Source organism: Schistocerca nitens, chromosome 2 (genome assembly GCF_023898315.1).
Source record: "Schistocerca nitens isolate TAMUIC-IGC-003100 chromosome 2, iqSchNite1.1, whole genome shotgun sequence".
Taxonomy (NCBI): domain Eukaryota; kingdom Metazoa; phylum Arthropoda; class Insecta; order Orthoptera; family Acrididae; genus Schistocerca; species Schistocerca nitens.
The window spans coordinates 340,079,848-340,102,015 of record NC_064615.1 but is presented as its reverse complement, the minus strand read 5'-3'; the positions used below and the strand labels follow the sequence as shown (position 1 = coordinate 340,102,015).

The 22,168-nt window shown below is 38.2% G+C and overlaps 1 protein-coding gene across 1 annotated transcript in view; it reads right to left on the bottom strand.

The window, feature by feature from the left end:
• The window catches only part of LOC126236135 (zinc finger protein 345-like), a 195,355-nt gene that overhangs the window by 109,134 nt on the left and 64,053 nt on the right, over positions 1-22,168 (bottom strand). The gene's annotated exons all lie outside the window — the stretch shown is intronic.

Genomic DNA, 22,168 nt, shown 5'->3' with positions numbered 1-22,168 from the left:
GGCGATGGTACTGTTACCGACGACTGTGTCGCTAAAGCAGAGTTATTGAACGCAGTTTTCTGAAAATCCTTCACCAGGGAAGATGAATGGAATATTCCAGAATTTGAAACATGAACAGCTGCTAGCATGAGTTTCTTAGAAGTAGATACCTTAGGGGTTATGAAGCAACTCAAATCGCTTGATACGGGCAAGTCTTCAGGTCCAGATTGTATACCGATTAGGTTCCTTTCAGATTACGCTGATACAATAGCTCCCTACTTAGCACTCATATACAACCACTCGCTCACCGATAGATCTGTACCTACAGATTGGAAAACTGCGCAGGTCGCACCAGTGTTTAAGAAGGGTAGTAGGAGTAATCCATCTAACTACAGACCTATATCATTGACGTCGGTTTGAAGTAGGGTTTTGGAGCATATACTGTATTCAAACATTATGAATCACCTCGAAGAGAACGATCTATTGATACGTAATCAGCATGGTTTCAGAAAACATCGTCCTTGTGCAACGCAGCTAGCTCTTTATTCGCACGAAGTAATGGCCGCTATCGACAGGGGATCTCAAGTTGATTCCGTATTTCTAGATTTCCGGAAAGCTTTTGACACCGTTCCTCACAAGCGACTTCTAATCAAGCTGCGGGCCTATGGGGTATCGTCTCAGTTGTGCGACTGGATTCGTGATTTCCTGTCAGGAAGGTCGCAGTTCGTAGTAATAGACGGCAAATCATCGAGTAAAACTGAAGTGATATCAGGTGTTCCCCAGGGAAGCGTCCTGGGACCTCTGCTGTTCCTGATCTATATAAATGACCTGGGTGACAATCTGAGCAGTTCTCTTAGGCTGTTCGCAGATGATGCTGTAATTTACAGTCTAGTAAGGTCATCTGAAGACCAGTATCAGTTGCAAAGCGATTTAGAAAAGATTGCTGTATGGTGTGGCAGGTGGCAGTTGACGCTAAATAACGAAAAGTGTGAGGTAATCCACATGAGTTCCAAAAGAAATCCGTTGGAATTCAATTACTCGATAAATAGTACAATTCTCAAGGCTGTCAATTCAACTAAGTACCTGGGTGTTAAAATTACGAACAACTTCAGTTGGAAAGACCACATAGATAATATTGTGGGGAAGGCGAGCCAAAGGTTGCGTTTCATTGGCAGGACACTTAGAAGATGCAACAAGTTCACTAAAGAGACAGCTTACACTACACTCGTTCGTCCTCTTATAGAATATTGCTGCGCAGTGTGGGATCCTTACCAGGTGGGATTGACGGAGGACATCGAAAGGGTGCAAAAAAGGGCAGCTCATTTTGTATTATCACGTACTAGGGGAGAGAGTGTGGCAGATACGATACGCGAATTGGGATGGAAGTCATTACAGCAAAGACGTTTTTCGTCGCGGCGAGATCTATTTACGAAATTTCAGTCACCAACTTTCTCTTCCGAATGCGAAAATATTTTGTTGAGCCCAACCTACATAGGTAGGAATGATCATCAAAATAAAATAAGAGAAATCAGAGCTCGAACAGAAAGGTTTAGGTGTTCGTTTTTCCCGCGCGCTGTTCGGGAGTGGAATGGTAGAGAGATTGTGGTTCGATGAACCCTCTGCCAAGCACTTAAATGTGAATTGCAGAGTAGTCATGTAGACGTAGAACATGTTAACACATTCCAGCTCCATAATCTTGCTGTTTCTGAGTGTCCATTTCATCTTCTTTAGTTTTCTTTCTTTTCTTTGTTATTCTGGCCTCCTCTGTCATGAAGTAGCTTTTTGAGCTTCAGCGACATATTGCCTGCCCACTCGTAGTAGCCCACTTTTCAGATTGTCTCCAGCTTTAATGCCTGGTCTGCTCATGGTTTTTAATCTGCTTGCTATTCCATTATTAAAACATATTATGACATCCACCATCACACGCATCTGAAAAGCTGTCACTCCAACAAATACAGTTTTTGGCAAATGTTCCCAAGTGCAACTACTGAAGCTTTCATTCGGATTCTGTGTTTTGCCATGTAAACATTTTTGTCCATTTGCTTCACACCTATTATACTTCCAGCATCCCGTGTTTCGTTTTGGGCAGGGGTCAAGCTGTGGATGCTCATCAGTGGGTATTCTGTGCAACCAAGTTGCCCAAAGTGCTTTTCTCACCTCCCTGACATTTTAGCTGTTTCTCCTGATGGCTAGAACATAATATTCTGTGAGGTCTTCTATTTATGATTTGGTGATCCTGCATTGTTCACCAATTGCTTTGCCATCAGAGAGGGTTTTTTTTTTATTTTATTTTTTTTTTTTTTTTTTTTTTTCCCCCTAGCAAAGTTTCCCAAGTCTTGCCCCAATTGTCTTCTGCCCATGTTCTACACATTCTATATTTTTTAATTTCAGTTTCACCATATGTTTCAGCAGCCACAACACTACTGAAGCCTTTAGAGTCACCATCACCAAGGTAGTGAGTGTATCGCACACCATGTCTAGCAAGTGACTTACTAAAAATAGAGGCTACCCCCTTGCTTTCCATACCACCAACGTTCAAAGCTTTTGTCATATTCATGTTCATTTACCTTACTAGCACAACCTTGGCAGTGTTTTGTCACACATTAATAGTCCAGCACCTTGCCTAAATCTACAGAGATGCCTGTGACAACACCATTCATTAATTTATAGCCTCTCTTCTGCCAGTAACTGTCCAATGCAGCAACATTATCAATAGATTGACAAATATCTACAGTTTCTTTCAATGCTCTCTGTACAGACACTTCACAATTTCTGCTAGGGCAATATGCAGATGGTTACAATACCTTTCAAATTTGACTGGTGGTGGTGGGAGATCTATCATAGCACAGAATATCTGGGCTGCTTTTCTTCCCTTCACAATACGCCTCATAGCATAAGCAAAGCAAATATTCACTTCACTATATTTTGTGCATGTTACATGAGATGTCATTGTACATTTTGTTGCTTTAGACACTCAGAATTCCACAGCAATTTTGCTGGACAGACCTCTTCTCTTTCTTATATCTTCACTATATGTAAGGAATTATTCACCATTACAATATTTACATTTAGCAACAGACAAGAGCAATTCTGAAAGCCTGCGCTTACTAATTAAAATGTAACCATTATTTTCACTATTTACTGCACCAACATCTTGTTCATATTTGGTAAAGTATTTGAACTTGCATTTTGAAGTACTGCCTGGTGAACTTTTAGACCTAACCTAACTTCGCTGGTATATAACAATTTCTCCATTTTTACAATTTCCAACAACATGCTTCTGTTGATTGCCACAAAATTTACAACTGCAATTAAACTTCTTTGTTTTTGGCATTTTATGAAGTAAAATGCTTGAAATACACAGTCACAACAACACACGCGAAAAATATAAGTAAACTCAAGTAATCTACTTGTATCAACAGAAAGATCAACTGCAATAAATCCCTGCTCATAATACAATCAATATGTTCCTCAAAGATATTACACATACAAGTTGTTATGGAAAGAACAGAATAGAATCTTCATTGTCACATGACACATCATATACAATCATTTGACTGAAACATTGGTCACTCATCAATGAATAATTCTATGCCTACCTAAGTATACCTAAAACAAGATACATTAAAATAAAGCATATGGATGCTCCCAGAAGCACATTACAACATAAAAAGATAATTACATGTTAGATTTCTTCCTTTTTCTTAAAATTTCCACAGTGGTTTGAAATCATTCTTTTAAAGTATTTTTCATGTTTGTTTCTGTAGTTTATGAATATGGACATACTTCAAAGAGCACATACTTTCATAAAAGTAGTATATATGTTTATATCTAGATACAGTATAACCTCGTTAGCGCAAACTTGCATAAGACAACTCGTGGTTAACGTGAAAAAAAACATTGGTCCCACCAGGAATGCATTAGTTCTTATGGTATGTTTTATCGGTTAACACGAATTTCAATTAAGGCGAATCACGAATCTTTTTCAATTCCTAACGTAATTAAATTTCACTGTAACACAAACTTTTTAAAAATTTTTGAAAGAAAAATTTTTACAAACTTCCGACCTTGGAGTATTCTAAAACATAATTTTTTTTCCGGAATGAATGTAGGAAATGTAGCTACAAAGCGAATTATGCTTATTGTTGACTTGTTTTTAACGTATTGTAGGTCAAGAGCCGCGATTATCACCTCAACAATCTGCGTATGCTGTACATTGTAAGACATTCAATAATGTGTGCAGCAGCGTTTAGGAATGTACTCAGTGCCAGATTTGACAGGTGTTCTACTAGTCGTAGCCGTATCGAGTTAGAATACTGAATAAAAACTAAAGTTACAACTGGTACCATAGCACGCGAAAATGGCAAAAAGGAAACAGACAGTTCTAAATGTACGGTTAAAGCTTAAGATTCTAGATGGAGTGGACCATGGTACCAAGAAAACAGCAATTGCAGAGCAGTTTGGAATACCTAAATCTACTTTATCTACGATTATTAAGAATCGCGAAAAAATTATTAATGCTGCGGCATCAGGTTCTGGAAATAAATCTAAACGACTTCATACTGCCAAGTATGAAGACAACAAGACGTTACTGCTAGAATGGTCCAATCATATGCGTGCGTCTAACATAGCTTTAACTGGCCTTGTGATTCAGTCAGAAGTACATGATATTGCTAAAGATATGGGCATAGAAGACTTCCGTTGTTCTGCTGGTTGGTTGTATCGGTTCCAAAAGAGATATTCAATTCCATCTGTACAAATTTGTGGTGAAGCAAATAAAATTGACGAAGAAAGTGCAAGCAGCTGGTTGCATGAATTCAACCGAGTGAGGGAAAAGTATGCCTCGTGTGATGTGTTTAACACAATGGATGAAACTGGATTTTTCTACCATCTTTTTCCAAATCACACCCTGGGGATAAATGGTGATATGTGTCATGGTGGAGCACAAAGCAAACAACATGTGACTGTTGTACTGTGCTGTAATGCTGACGGCAGTGAGAAATTCCATCCCTGGGTTATCAGTAAATCTGAGAAAGTTTTAAAAACATAAATATGGATACTTTACCTTGCATCTACTCTCACCACAAGAAAGCTTGGATCGATGGCACATCATTTCGCAAGTGACTCCTTTGTTTCAACAGTCGAATGGTTGCTCAAAATAGACATGTTCTTCTTACATTGGACAGATGTACTGCCCATAACGTTCATGATCTGAACCTATCCAACATAAAGGTTTAGTTTTTTTCCACCCAACAGCACAAGCCGCCTTCAGCCTTTGGCCCAAGGCATAATCTCTCTCATAAAGAGAGCTTATCTTAAGTGACTTGTAAGAGCTGTAATTCATGCTGCTGAAAACAATAGTGCAGCCCCAAATTGGAATCTGCTTGACACAATAAAAGCCATTGCAGCAGCCTGGAACTCAGTATCGCCACATCTTATAGGGAAGTGCTTTAACAAAGCTTGGAGACATAGCAACACTGAAGATGTCCACGAGTTAGAAGATGCCACTTCACCTCACGAATGGACAGTTCTGCAGGACACTGCAAACCCTGGGATTAGTTTCGAAGAATTCATTAGTGTAGACGATGATGTTGCTGTATGTGCTTCTGTGGAATCGGATGTGACAAAATCTGTGAACAAGGTGCAAGAAGGGCCATCAGAAGAATGTTCTGCAGGACATTGCGAACCCTGGGATTAGTTTCGAAGAATTCATTAGTGTAGACGATGATGTTGCCGTATGTGCTTCTGTGGAATCAGACATGCCGAAATCTGTGAACAAGGTGCAAGAAGGGCCATCAGAAGAAAGTGAAGATGAAGAGAATACAGATACCATTCCACCTACCCGTCAGGAGATGTTTACAGCCTTGGGCTGTTTAGAACAGTTCGCTTCAACATCCGACATCACTGCTGGGTTTATGGACGCTATCATTATAATTGGTTGTGAAATTACAAAATATTATCGTTCCCATGAACATCAGTGAACCATGATCGAATTTTTCCCAAGAAAGTAACGTACCGTATTTACTCGAATCTAAGCCGCACTCGAATCTAAGCCGCACTCGAATCTAAGCCGCACTCGAATCTAAGCCGCACCTGAAAAATGAGACTCGAAACAAAGGAAAAAAAAATTTCCCGAATCTAAGCCGCACCTGAAATTTGAGACTCGAAATTCAAGGGAGAGAAAAGTTTTAGGCCGCACCTCCAAATCAAAACAAAGTTGGTCCATTGTAATATGAGACACAATTTAGGATGAATGAATGACGATACAGCTACAGTAGTTTGGTTCGAGTCGTAAGCTTAGCAGTTAAGCTTTACCAGGTATCCATTGCTATGCGTCAGGCGCTCCGTCCGTATTTATAGGGGTACCCTTCCTTTTTCACGTGCTTCGTCTGGTTTGAACCGATTGCTTATTTTTCTTTGATCTGATAAGTGCTGTTCTCTTTGTTATAGGTGTTTACGTCACTCTGAGCTGAAAATGCGTTCTTGTACTGTGTCATGCATTGTTTGTCAATGTGTGTTCACGACCTCTCGCCGCTCGCGGCATGGCTTGCTTTTGAGCACACTGGCGCCGCTTACGATATATAAAAAAAAGAGAGAGAGAGAGAGAGAGAGAGAGAGAGAGAGAGAGAGGAATTGTCTCATTAGCGAAACAATGGCAAGAGACTGCTATTTGTTGGTACTTACACTGCTGCTTTCTTTGATAACGATCAACAAGAACCAAATAATAGACTGCGTATGATACAAGATGTTCTGAACGAGAGTTTAGCTAAAAATTTTCGCCGTTTGAAAATCTTTGCAGACGCCTATTTTGTACATTACATTCTGCACAGAAATTAGTCATCTTAGATTTAAAAATCTAGTCAATTGCTGTGATTCATTTCTGACTGTATCACTATTAGGCATATGAATAATACGAATATAAACATGACATGATACGTATATTCTTCCGCGTTTGCTGTTGTCTCACACTAGTTTCGTAGTTTATTAGGCAGACAGGATTTAAATGAGATAGCAGCAAACACGAAAGAATACATGGCAAAATGTTTATATTCGTATTATTCTTATGGTGAAGAGAATACTGCATGCGATTCACAATTCATAAAAGTTCATATTAGAAACCATCTCTTCTCAGGGGTAGGAAAAAATTCAGAACGTAGAACTGGCCATATTGACAAACATCCCAAACAGTCTTGCCAGTCGGATTTTCATAGTACAATGAAATGCTGCTAGATTCGAAGATGAACAATACGGAATTTGTATTTACTTCGTTGGATAATGTATGAAAATGAAGTGGTCGAAACTCGGGGTGGAGAAAAAAGCTCTTCTTCCACCTTTTCTTAAATTTATTTACTGACTCAGAGGTTATGGCGTCAGTATCTGTCTTTGTGCCTGCAAATCATGGCTGTGCTACACATATTCGATGGCAGAAGTTAATTGTGGCGGCACCTACCAACATTTTTCAGAACATCCGCTTACTTTGCACTCGATTCTAAGCCGCAGGCGGTTTTTTGGATTACAAAAACCGGAAAAAAAGTGCGGCTTAGATTCGAGTAAATACGGTACATAATTTGTGAGTACTTGTAATTTTACAATCACTTTATAGTGTTATAAGTCTACAATAAAGCGATTGATAGTGTAGTGTATTACACATTAGTGTACTGCTGTACATGTATACTTATTAAAATCTGTGTTTTTCACTTAACACGAATTTTTTTAACATGGACTCCTGATTTTTCAGTCCCTTCGGATTCGTGTAAACAGAGTTTTACTGTATTTAGATTCATAGTTCGCACGATACATAGTTTATAAGCATGGACACATATAAAAAGAACATATAACTCTATTAAAAGAAAACATAAGCATACACATAGAACATAATGTAGCAAAAACAGGAAAACAAAACAAATGTAATATCTATATCTAAAAAAATGTAACTTACCAAACGAAAGCATTGGTATGTTGATAGACACACTAGCAAACACAAACACACACACAAAATTCAAGCTTTCGCAACCCACGAATGCTTCATCAGGAAAGAGGGAAGGAGAGGAAAAGACGAAAGGATATGGGTTTTAAGGGAGAAGGTAAACAGTCATTCCAATCCCGGGAGCGGAAAGACTTACCTTAGGGGGAAAAAAGGACAGGTATACACTCGCGCACACACACACATATCCATCCACATATATCTCCTACTTGTCTTCCTCGTTTACAAAATCATCCACAATGTAGTAGCATTTGCTTTATAAATATTTTCCAATGTTTGCACAGGTGGATTCTAGCTTGCAGTTCTTCAACTTTGAACGGATTTTATTGTTAATCTTCAAAGCCATGTAATATGGAGTATTTTCAAATAATGTTAGTCTGTGGCAAGGTAACATGTAATCTTCTTTTTGCTTTGTTTCATAAGTGTGCGTAAATGAATTTCCCTCAAAAAGATGTTGGTTTTTTAACTCAAAGAGTAGTGCTTCATATATAAACATGGAAAGAATTGTCAGTAAGTCAAGGCTTGCAAATAAAGGTTTGCATGATTGTCTACTGTTTGTTCCAGTCATAGCCCTGATAATTTTTTTGCCATATCTTACAACTGATATAAAATATGCATGATACACAAATTTCCTAATAGCTAAGTCAGTTACTTTATTCAGAACCCTCATTGCATAAACAAAACTATTTAACTGCTTCAGTAAGCAATCCACATGATCAGTCCATGACAAGTTTTTGCTTATGGTCAGCCCCAGAAATTTGACAGATTCTGCAGCTATCAGTTCTCTGCCTTCATAACTTAACTGTGTTACATATTCAACAGTTTGTTTGTTCCTGAAGTGTACAATCTGTGTTTTTGTTAAGTTTAGTTTCATAGCATTATTATTTATCCAGTTTTCTAGTTCTTGAAGAGTCTGTTTTGTTTTTTGTGCTAATTTTTCAGTGTTTTTAAGCAGACTACTGCTGCTGAGTCATCTGCATACAGAATCGTATCTGAAGTTACCTTACCTGGCATGTCATTTACATAATATAGAAATAGTAATGGGCCTAGTTTGGACCCCTGCTTGTTTTTCCTTCCAACTAGAGCAAGCTTTCTCGCCCTTATGTTGTATAACTACCCTCTTTGTTTCCTATTTTTGAGATATGACTTCCAATTTAAAGATTATTCATGGAAGCCATAAGAAGCTAATTTGAGGAGCACCTGCTTATGGTTTACCATATCAAATGCCTTACTGAGGTCACAGAAGATACCGGATATGCTCTCCTTGTTATCGAGTCATTTGCTTATTTTAGAGATCAGTTAATTAATAGCATGTACAGTGCTTTGGCCCTTCTTAAATCCATACTGATTACTAAGAATAATGTTGTGTTTTTATTATATTTTTCTAGTTGGTTACACACTACTCGCTCAAATATTTTAGAAGCAATTGGTAGTATTGGTAATGAGAGAAAATTTCCTATCCCTTCTTGCCTGCCCTTTTTGAGGATAGGTCGAACTTCCGCATGCTCCAGCCTATCAGGAAAGCAGCCCTCATCAAATGATTGATTTATTATGTGACAGAGTTGGGGTGCAATATTATCACATCCTGCCTTTATTATGTTTGCTGGGACTTTATCCCAGCCCACAGATTTGAGATTTTTTAGAGATTTTATAATGTTAGCCACCTCATAGCAGGATACATGAGTGAATTTGAATTCTACTGATCTGTGCTGCATTATATTGGTACTTACGTGTGGTGAAGGGAGTTTGTCAGTTTTGTTAGAATTTATGAAATACTTGTTGAATTCTTTGCAAATATGTCTGGAGTTTGTAATCATTTCCCCATCTATTTCTAATTTATGATTAAAACTTTTTGTTTTATTCTGCACCTATTTCACTGCTGACAATTTGCCATACAGCTTTTGATTTATCTGTGGCATCTGATATGTATTTACTGTTTGCCATTTGTTTTGCCTGTTTAACTACTCTACCAAATATTCTTTTGTATTTGTTTACATAGCTGACAAACTCTGCATCACAGTTGTTCTTTGCTTGCATGTGCAGTTTCCTCTTTCTAATACTAGAGATCCTGATGCCTTCAGTTATCCACGAGTTCTTTTTACAGTTTTTATCACATGTTGTTATGAAGGGGAAGCATTCATTGAAAACACTCATGAATTCTGATACGAAAGCATTGTAGTTTGTGTTTACTGAGTCCACTTGCTGAAAGACCAGGATGTTTCATCATTCCTACTGATAGACCGCCCATGTTAAGATGCATTATGAAATTATTACGGTTTAAATCAAACAGAGAGTCATTTAATTGGACGTCAAATGTGGCACCTGAGTTGATCTTTAATTCTAAATTGCATTCCTTTATTTTCTGTTAGTTTCTCTGTGAAAGATCGTCCAGCACAATAACAGACTTATTTCTACTTTCATTGACAAGAGAGATCTCTTCAGAGCTTGCTTATGTTAGAAGCTACCATCCTTTTACTGTACTTGTTGAGATGCATTCCATGGTATGTGAAACAGTTTCTTTCATAGTTACTAATGTCAAACTTGGCGCAGAAGTTTTTCAGCTTCAAATTAGTAAGTCTAATTTCTTCATTTATGCACGACCAGTCTGGTAAGTCATACCTTAGTGGCAATGTTGTTACGATGACATTGGTGAAATACAGGAACCACAGCACTTTAAACAGCTTCTTAATAAAGGCACTAGCTTTGTTCCTGTAGATGTAATTAGCACCCCCTATGAGCACAGCACAATCAGTCCTTGTGAAATCAGAACATTCTTCATTAATACTCACTGCTCTGCTATCAAAATTTGCTCCTAGTTTCACAATGCCAGAAATTTGAACACTGTCATTCACATTTTCAACTTTTGTAGCACCAACACTCCGCAGTCAACCAAAACTACATAAAGACGGAATGCCAATGAGAGCTGTTATCAACTTCAAGAAAGCCCCAACATACCGCATAGCCAAACACCTCCAAAAGTTAGTTACAAAACACTATAAAGTAGAAAACAACAGAACAGTGATAAACACAGGAAACCTAATAGAAAATATACAGAAAATACAGGTACCACACACAGCATCACTGATTTCATTCGATTTAGATAATATGTATACCTCCATCCCTATCACAGAAACAATAGAAATCATAGAACAAAATCTCTCATCCTACAGCAACCTCACCACAGACGCAATAAAAGAAATAACAGATATGCTCAGACTGACAACTGAATAAAACTACTTTCAGTTTGAGAAAGAATATTATCTACAAACTGATGGACTGCCCATGGGATCCCCAATATCAGAAACACTAGCAAACATTTTCATCAGTCACCTAGAAAATCAGATATTTGAAAAGATAACCACAAATGAAAGTTTCAAAATCATATATTGGTACAGATACATGGATGACATTATTTGTCTGGTAGATGAGCCAAGTGAAAAAATAGATTAACTCCATTCAGAAATAAACAAAGCTCATCAGAACATAAAATTCACACTTGAAAAAGAAAATCAAATAAATTTTCTTGACACGACAATTAAAAAAGAAAATGGCAAACATACATTTAACATCTTTAGAAAACCAACAGCCACAGACACAATAATACATTCCACATCCAACCACCCACACAGCCAGAAACTTGCAGCACTAAGACACGTGTTACATAGATTAAACAGAATCCCACTCAGCAAGAGAAACTATGAACAAGAAATGACTACAATCATACAAATAGCTAGGAACAACGGGTATGACACACATGTGGTACACAGGCTCAATCAAAAAATAAAAACACAAATAAAAAACAAACACAACATTTCCAGAATACAAAAGAACTCACAAGCTGAAAACTTACAAACACACTCAACAAACACACACAATGACAACACCACACAGAAAAGAACCAGATGGTACATCATGAGCTACACACATAAACTAACACACAGAGTTGCAAACATCCTAAAGAGACAGGGCTTCAAAATAGCATATAAGCCTGGGCAAGCCCTTCAATCACACCTAAGCCAGCCAGCTACCAAGAGGGACAAATTCCAACAATCAGGAATATATAAACTTGAATGTCAAAGTTGTGATGCAGTATACATAGGCATGACATGCAGGAATTTTGAAACAAGATACAAAGAACATATCAGATGTTGGAAGTATGAAACAAACCATTCCACATTTGCAGAACATTTAAAACACTACAACCATCATCCTACAAACATGGAACAAAAAATGAAAATAATGAGAATAAGCAACCGTGACAAACGTCTTATACAAACACAAGAAAACTTCCACAACCAGAAAGCCATAGCAGAAAACAAACATGTGATAAATGAACAAACACACATCAGCACAGGCTCCCTAGTACACTTAATAAAGGAAATGATAACATAAAACAAAAAAACTCTTCCACACACACACACACACACACACACACACACACACCAAAATTCAGACACACACACACACAGCATAAAAAAATATATATCACACACACACACACACACACACAAATTTTGAAACAAGATACAAAGAACATACCAGATGTTGGAAGTATGAAACAAACCATTCCACATTTGCAGAACATTTAAAACACTACAACCATCATCCTACAAACATGGAACAAAAAATGAAAATAATGAGAATAAGCAACCGTGACAAACGTCTTATACAAACACAAGAAAACTTCCACAACCAGAAAGCCATAGCAGAAAACAAACATGTGATAAATGAACAAACACACATCAGCACAGGCTCCCTAGTACACTTAATAAAGGAAATGATAACATAAAACAAAAAAACTCTTCCACACACACACACACACACACACACACACACCAAAATTCAGACACACACACACACAGCATAAAAAAATATATATCACACACACACACACACACACACACAAATTTTGAAACAAGATACAAAGAACATACCAGATGTTGGAAGTATGAAACAAACCATTCCACATTTGCAGAACATTTAAAACACTACAACCATCATCCTACAAACATGGAACAAAAAATGAAAATAATGAGAATAAGCAACCGTGACAAACGTCTTATACAAACACAAGAAAACTTCCACATCCAGAAAGCCATAGCAGAAAACAAACATGTGATAAATGAACAAACACACATCAGCACAGGCTCCCTAGTACACTTAATAAAGGAAATGATAACATAAAACAAAAAAACTCTTCCACACACACACACACACACATACCAAAATTCAGACACACACACACACACACACACACAGCATAAAAAAATATATATCACACACACACACACACACACACACACACACACACACACACACACAAACGCGCACACAAATGCATACACGAACAGACCACAGATACTTCAATAATTACACTCATAAGTTTCGATCTTTGGCAAAAACATTTGACAGTCGGCAACAGAAACCAAAACATTGCATTAAAACAAGCGTTCAGTGCATAGTGCTCTGCATACACGAACAGACCACAGATACTTCAATAATTACACTCATAAGTTTCGATCTTTGGCAAAAACATTTGACAGTCGGCAACAGAAACCAAAACATTGCATTAAAACAAGCGTTCAGTGCATAGTGCTGTGGAATGTGGAAAAACCGCAAATTGGCATTCATAAGAAGAAGAACACCACCAAAAATGTAACAGGAGCGTAATATGTAAGAAATTGGCCACGCAACCTGTAAGTACAGTTCATAACATTACTACTTAATAGGAAATAGCAACCACCAGAACTGTTTATAACCTATAGGCACAGTGACAAAAATGTAAATAAAATAGCTATCATATGTATATATTCCAGGCCACCGATGATGCCTTGCAGAAAATAAAGGCGAAACGCGTATGGCACTAAAATTGTGTTTTATTCAGTTGCTGTCAGACGGTCCATAAGTAAAAATTATCAATATACCGTCATTCACATTGTTTGTCAATAATTCCAGAATGTTTAGGGCATGACTGTCACCAAATAGTTTCACTTTCTTCTTTTATAGCCGTTTTCCCACTGCTGAGCTGTTGTTTGACATACACTTAGCATATTCCTTTGAAAAACCATTATTACACGATGCTGAGATGTTTTTCTCAGTTTCCTGTTGTTTATGGCCGTCTTCTTTTAATGAAGTACAATTTGTACAGTGAATCAACATGTCCGCTTTGTTTACATCGCATTCTTTATTGTGATCTTCTAGTGATGGAGAGAAATGTATTGTCTTTTCCAAAAGTGCACTATTATTCTTCAGAGCATTATACTTTTTGATGTTTCCACTCACTCTCTGGGTTTGTGTGGTTACACTTGAACTTAAGACAATCAACTAACACAAATCTCTGACAGCTATGTCAGTTAAATTATCACTCAGCCTTCAGATCTGAGTGATTTCATTTACACTATTTTTTTAGCTTTTTTGGTTATACGTGAACCACGAGTAGGGCTACCAACTTTCTTAGAGACAAATACTGTATCTTATTTTAAGGAGAGATGAATAAAAAGTATGTTTCTAAAAATGAAGTATTTTCAAAACTTATATACTAATGTACTTAAAAATAAAAATTTTTCACACGTCTGACATTAAATACAGATTTTGATTGGTTTCAGGGGTTAACAACTGGTGCTACGTTATAAATTTATGTTTAAATAAATGAACAATAACTTTGTAATTTAAATTTACTGATGCTTTGTCTCTCTCTTTCCATTGAATTGGACCCATCACCGATAATTCAGTTTGCTAAATACTGAGGTGGTGTGAACAGAAAGCACATAAGAGAGAATTTATTTTACGTCTTTGGTGACTTAATCACTTGCTTTCAAACCATATTTGTTGCGAGAAATATTTGATACCATTATTTAATCTTTTTTTGAACTGATTTTATTAGTACAGTTTCATGATATGAATCATCATTGCAGGTACTGTATATCACTTTGAATTTATCTTGAGGATCATATGATATCTCCCATTTACATGCCAGTGAGCGTTTCAGCATTTTGATACAGACACAAAGTTCACTAATAAAAAAATGTCTGTTCATAAACATGGACAAAGAACTGAACTGAAAGCTACTTATTAGCACTCACGGCAAGTGAAAACAGAATACAGTCAATAATAATGATTTAGCATTGGCAAAATAAGACACAAAGTAATTAATGACTTTAGTTGCCAGCGGGTACTGATTTAAATCAATGGGGAAAGTTGAAAATTTGTGCTGGACTGGGATTCAAACCCAGGGCAGAGAATTTGGCCCTGACAAGAGGTGTGCTAGGGTAGTCAGTGCACCTGAAGTGAGCACTATGTCGGACGGCACAGTAGTCAGTGCACCTGCCTAGTAAGCAGGAGAACTGGATCCGAATCCTGGTCTGGCACAAATTTTCAACTTTTCCCACTGATTTAAATCAGTGGTCACTGGCAGCTAATGTCATTAATTCTTTCATGTCTCGATTCAAGGTGGCTGCAAGATCAAAATGGTATCTGTCTTTCGAACATGTCCGAACGAATACACACACAAATAATGTCAAAACGATCAAATGTTTACACTTAGAACTGAATGCACCGCACTGCACTGACTGTTTTTATTCGGTTGCTCCACAGACTGCTTTCACTAAAAAGAATGGATGAGTAATTCAACTGAAACATAAAAGTACTACCAAATGAGTTGATTGTTTACAGACAACCAACTGAATCAACTGTTTTCATTCAGTTGCTCCCACCACTGCTGGTGATTTGTTCATTTCCCTCAATCCCAGCCCCCCCCCCCCCCCCCCAATACTCAGCAGGATTATGCAGCCTTCTCTAACATGTCTATTGTCACAAATCCATTTGGAAGGAAAGTACAAATAATTAATAGTTGATGAAGGTTCTAAGTTGATTGATCTGTGAAAATTATATAATCATGTTGACTTAAAATATTATAGGATGAGAAGCAACAAACTTGACATATGATGAAAGTTGTTTGGTCTTAATTTATTCTTTACCTGTTCCCATCATTAAATTCTTTAGACTAATCTCAAATAACTTTATTGGCCTTTCTGGAAAAAGTTATTCTATATGACGTTAGTAGTACTATAGAATGGTAGTAGTTGATTTTAAAAAAGATAAATAAATAAACAATAACAAAAAATATAAGAAAGCATCATATATACTGATAAGCCAAAACATTATGATTACCTGCTTAATAGCTTGTTTGCCCGCCTTTGGAACAAAATACATCACTGATTCTATGATAAGGGATTTGTTGCAGGTTTTTGGAGGTATGTGGCATTAGATGTCTATGCACAGGTCAAATAATTCATGTAAATAATGGGCTGCTGATCTGCACAAGTGGTGATGGTGCCCAATAGCCAATCAACTGGCGATGGATTTCAATAGGGGTTGATCCCTTAAACCACAGAAATCTAATCACAGAAGGCAATTCACACTTGGCAGGAGTGTCGATTTTCCCTTCCATCGTTAACGGCTGCTACGCCAAGGATGAGCATTGCAGAGAGGTGGGGACTGGCAAGAATAGTGGTGTGGGAAGTAAGGAACATGGCACTATTGTAGATCTAAGCTAGCTCGCTCCGTCCTGAGGGGAGGTTATTGGAGATCTTAATTTACGGACAACCGTGTTATGTATGCAGTTTGTTGCAAGTCACTAAGTGCTTGAACTCTCAAATAATGGGTGAATAAAGTATGAGTATTTAGGCATCATGGGCTACACATCTTTTCCACCCCCACCTGTAGATAATATATGAGGCCTATGTGTTAGTTCAGGATATAAGCTAACCCCATTCCAAATTACATCCAAGTCCGTCTAGTCATTTCAGCTCTCTCTCTCTCTCTCTCTATCTCTCTCTCTCTCTCACACACACACACACACACACACACACACACACACACACACACACCAACAAACAAACTCTCACATTTATAGTAAATATAAGTCCGGCATCATTTTAGAAAATTGGAAGCACAAGGGATTCAAGGATCTGGCAAAAGCGGTGTGAATTTTACCTATTAGACCAAACAAAGATTGATGACAGTAAATGTAATTAACTGATAGGTATATTTCCATTTTCAAAATAACACTGAAAAACAACAAAATAAGACGAATATAGAAACATAGGGGTCTTAAAGCCATCAGAAAGTAATATCAAAACTGGCATAAATATTGCAAAAACTGGCAAAAAAATAACACCAAAATTGCATAAAATGTTCTTGGATTTCTTGCCACATCAGTTCACGGTAAAACTTCAAGCTTTTGACATGAACCTCCATTGTGTTCATCAGGAGCAACTGATTGTCAAAACAGCTGCTGCAGTGGCCTTATATGGCCCACAGACAGCTTCTGATTGGTCGGTAATTATGTCATGCTGTCGCAGATGGTTTCAACATCTGTGCTGGTGGCACCACCGTACCCGCCATAGCGCAAACTTTACAACGCATACCTCTGACTGTTGTCTGCATCGAGTGTTTGCTTCCATGCACTGCAAAGATTCTACCGGCTGTCATGGTTGAAGTTTTTCTCATACATTCTTATTTCTACAGCCTCCTTAATTACACAGTCCCAGTATGTAGGAGCCTGGGGCAAAACTTTTGTTTCATCGAACAGTATTTTATGTCTGTTTGTGAGGCTGCGCTCAGCAACTGGAGCTTTCTCCATTTCTCAGTTTTTAATATGTCATTGATGTTCTGCTTAGTGGTCGGAAATGGTGCGAATGAAGTGACCAACGTAACAGATGCCGCCCTCACAAGTGGTGATGTAAATCCCAGGGATTCTGAGGCAGAGTGTGTCCTAAACAGGGCGTAGCATCTTTACCTTCTTGAGAGGTTGGAAAATAGATGACACGCATTTTCATGCCAGGACTCTGCCTATTTTGTTGGATGTAGCTCTGCAGAAGGGAAGGAATGAAGTCGATGGCTCATTACGTGAATGTTCAACATTTTAATATTTCCTTTTCTTGGTGAACACTGACATCATACCATGTGACCCATAGCCATTCTTTTGGAGCACATACCTCACACGATTAATTCAGAAATCAAAGTGGTCCTCATCAGAATTTTTTTTTCTTCTGTGTAGCAAAATATTTGAAGCTGCTCTCTTTTGGACTGGGCATTAAGATATAAATCAGGGAGCATTGGCTTGTGGTACACTGAGTGGCCATGATGTCCATCCAACTTTTGTTGTATCAAAACATCTGAAAATGGCAGCCACCCTTCTTTCCGTGTCTCGATGGTTAACTGGATGTTTTGGAGTGTACCATTCATAGTTCATGGAAGTGCCCAAGAGCTTCCACACTGTGTGGCCCAACCATAAACGTATTGTCAAAATAACGATAAAATGAAGACGGATGAAGGGGTGCACAGGAACTTTTGTAATTAGTGAGACCACATCCTGGCTGACTAAAATATCATTTGGGCTAATTCTAATCTGTTTAATTTTCTAAATGAACATCTGAGAGCTTTTGATGTGATATTCACAGCCTTCTATTATTTGAGTCGTCAAATTGGTTAAATATTTGGCCAGTCACAGCCCAGGAGGTCTAGGAACTCTTGCTCTAAGAACTTTGATGCTGTCCTGTGATAGACCAGAATTCTTCAGGAGTTCCACTGTTTTCCTGCTGTACGACAGAGCTGAGTCCCAATTTATGCATTTGTATGTGCTATCTTCCAAATATGATGCCAATTTGCTGTGATATTCAGTTGCATTAAGCATAACCATAACATTTCCCCTGTCAGTCACAAATACCACAAAATCTTCATCTTTCTGCAATGCACAGAGCCCCTCTCTCTCTGCTCTGCTGATTTTAGATTTGGGCGACTTGGTTGAGGCTAAAATGTGACTGGTGGCAAGTCTTACAGTGTCAATGTTATATTGTAATAGATGCCGCACCGCCTATTCCATTCCACTAAGGAACTCCACAATAGGTACAGTGCTTGGTGTAGGAGTGAAATTCAGTCCTTTATTAAGGGCTGACATGACTCCTTTGCGCACATATGAGAAAATCTTCAACCGTGAGAGCAGATATAATCTTAACGGTGTGTGGAATCAAGCTCTGAATGCAGAGAAGAGCCAGAGATATTTGTTGCACCAAACACACTACGGCAGGAGCGGTGACGCTACCAGCACAGACGCCGACACCATCTGCAATAGCATGACGTAACTACTGGCCAAGCAGCAGCCGTCTTTGGGCTATACTGGGTGACCATTAATAACCGACAAACTGCAGGAATGAATTCCTGACTGCAACTAGAGGGGAAAAGGTCCTATGAACATGTGTCCAAAAATGAATTATTGCTACGGTAGATGGTGCTGACAAATGACAGTTTCCTGTCCGTGTGCCATGTATTCCTTGTGTGTTGCAGGCTGTGATATTGACACAGTTTACTGAAAGCAGTCAAATGATCCAGCATTCATGTTGGGAACAAGCTGAGATGGCGTTTGTGTATGGCCAAGCAGATGAAAATGGTCTAGAGGCAGCACGACTGTACCAAAACAAGTACACTGACAGACATCCCATTACATCACAAAAATTTCAAGCCCTTTTTGGGCAGTTGTATCATCACGGGTCCTTTCCAACAGATGAACATGCAGGGAGGCGGCAGACTGTGCGTACACCAGATATGGAAGATTGGGCCCAACAGTATACTGAGATGGACCCTAGTACAAGCTCCACGAAAGTGGCCCAACAACATGGTGCAAGCCAAAGTTATGTGTATCCTCCATGACAACTGCTACTATCCCCATCACTTGCAATCCCATGTAGGTCACTTTGAAACATCTGTTGTGACATGGATGCTATACGACTCTGTACTGTGTTCCAGCACAATTTGTTGTCATTGCGTACACACTGTCCATTTCTGGACACATGTTCATAGGACTTTTTTTCCTTCATTTCCGATCAGGAATCTGTCCCTCTACTTCGTCAGTTTTATTAATTCACCCTGTATAAGGCTATCACAGCAGCAGTTTTGACAGTCAGTTGGTTCTGATGAAGGTAAGGGAGGTAATCATTGAAAGCTCCAAGAATGGATTATGCAACGGTGTTGTCACAAAAGGCTTCCGTCTCATAAAACATCAAGATTGACAGGAAATCAAATATTAAAACAAGTACAGTAGAAAAAATTACAGTGGTTCTGTAACATATATCTTTAATGGCCAATTTAAGTTTTGTGATTGTGTAGTGAGCTTAATGAAGTACATGAAAATGAATAAAATTTTGTATTGCTGTATGTGCTCTCTCTCTCTCTCTCTCTCTCTCTCTCTCTCTCTCGGGTGTTTCACCAATCCTATTAAAGGCTTGTAGGGGACTGTAGAGGGGACTTTGTACATTAAGTTGTTTTGATAAGGAACCCATGTCAGGATGTGTATATTTTGGATGTAAAATAAGTTTGTATATCGGATCACTTTCACATTTTCCCCTTCATGGTATGCACACGTACAGGAGACAATAAGCTCTACCCGTGTGTTCTACAGGAGCCCATGGCAAGGGCAATGTTTCAAATACTCATCATCAGGGTCACTTCCACAATGATGATGGTTGCCCTCTTCAAAGTCAAGTATGTTGGCCATCCATGGAGTACGAAAGTCAATCTTCATAGGGGCATACATACCAGTTTATCACAACTCCTTTTGTAGTCTTACAAAAATAGTACATGATGTCGTAATTACATCAGGCACTGGTGAGGGTGCCCCCTTCTCACTTTGTGTTTGTATCTTGACACTGGAGATTTGAAAGTGATCTGTTCTTCAAAGTTCTATTACATCCAAAACAGTACATTTCTGGGCATGGGTTCCTTATTGAAACCTGATCAGTCTGTCTCCTCTATGCCCCTAAATTGGAATTATGAAACATACTATTACGTATAGCATAAAAAATATACATCTAAAAACAAAGATGATGTGACTTACCGAACGAAAGCGCTGGCAGGTCGATAGACACACAAACAAACACAAACACACACACAAAATTCAAGCTTTCGCAGCAAACTGTTGCCTCATCAGGAAAGAGGGAAGGAGAGGGAAAGACGAAAGGATGTGGGTTTTACGGGAGAGGGTAAGGAGTCATTCCAATCCCAGGAGCGGAAAGACTTACCTTAGGGAGAAAAAAGGAAAAAAAGGACAGGTATACACTCGCACACACACACATATCCATCCACACATATACAGACCAAGCAGACATCAGACAAAATATACATATATCTAAAAACAAAGATGATGTAACTTACCAAACGAAAGCGCTGGCATGTTGATAGACACACAAACATACACACAAAATTCAAGCTTTTGCAACCAACGGTTGCTCACCCTCTTTCCTGATGAAGCAACCGTTGGTTGCAAAAGCTTTAATTTTGTGTGTATGTTTGTGTTTGTTTGTATGTCCATCAACATGCCAGCGCTTTCGTTTGGTAAGTTACATCATTTTTGTTTTTAGATATATTTTTCCCCCGTGGAATATTTCCCTCTATTATATTCATAAAAATTATACATATATACAAAATTCGAGTGTGTTTAGAGAAGAGCTCTTTAAAAAAATTTCAAAAATAAAACTTTCTTATGGGACAAAACTGTCATAGTTGCGTAATTTACCCACTGGGGCTCATGAAGGTTTTGACACTATTTATTTCTGATTTTCAGAGCCTGTGTTCAAACTACTGAGTAATAATTATTGTTTTAGAGATGTTGCTGACTTCAAATGATATTTTTTTTAGTGGAGAGGGGGGGGGGGGGGCGGCCATGAAGTGCTTGGTGTACAAGCCACCTATACACACTCTAGAAAAGCAGGTTGCCTATTTCACAGAAGCTTGCAGCCATTTTTTAAGTGATACCTGGTACCTGGTTGCCTTGCATGCAGATGACAGTTGTGCATTAATGTAAACACACAAGATTTTCAGCAACACCACGAAAACAATATTCATTGCACAGTTGTTTAAACTATGTATATTACACCCTCTGTGTGTGTGTGTGTGTGTGTGTGTGTGTGTGTGTGTGTGTGTGCGTGCGTGAGAGAGAGAGAGAGAGAGAGAGAGAGAGAGAGAGAGAGAGATTAGATTTTATACATTTCTAGTTATCATATTAAGTTCACTACACAATGAGAAAACATAAATTAGCAATTAAAGATACATGTTACAGAACTGCTGTAATTTTCTCTGTACTACTTACCTATATATTTTACCTATATATTTTAAGTTTGAAAAAGAAAAAACAACCGAGAATTTTTGTTA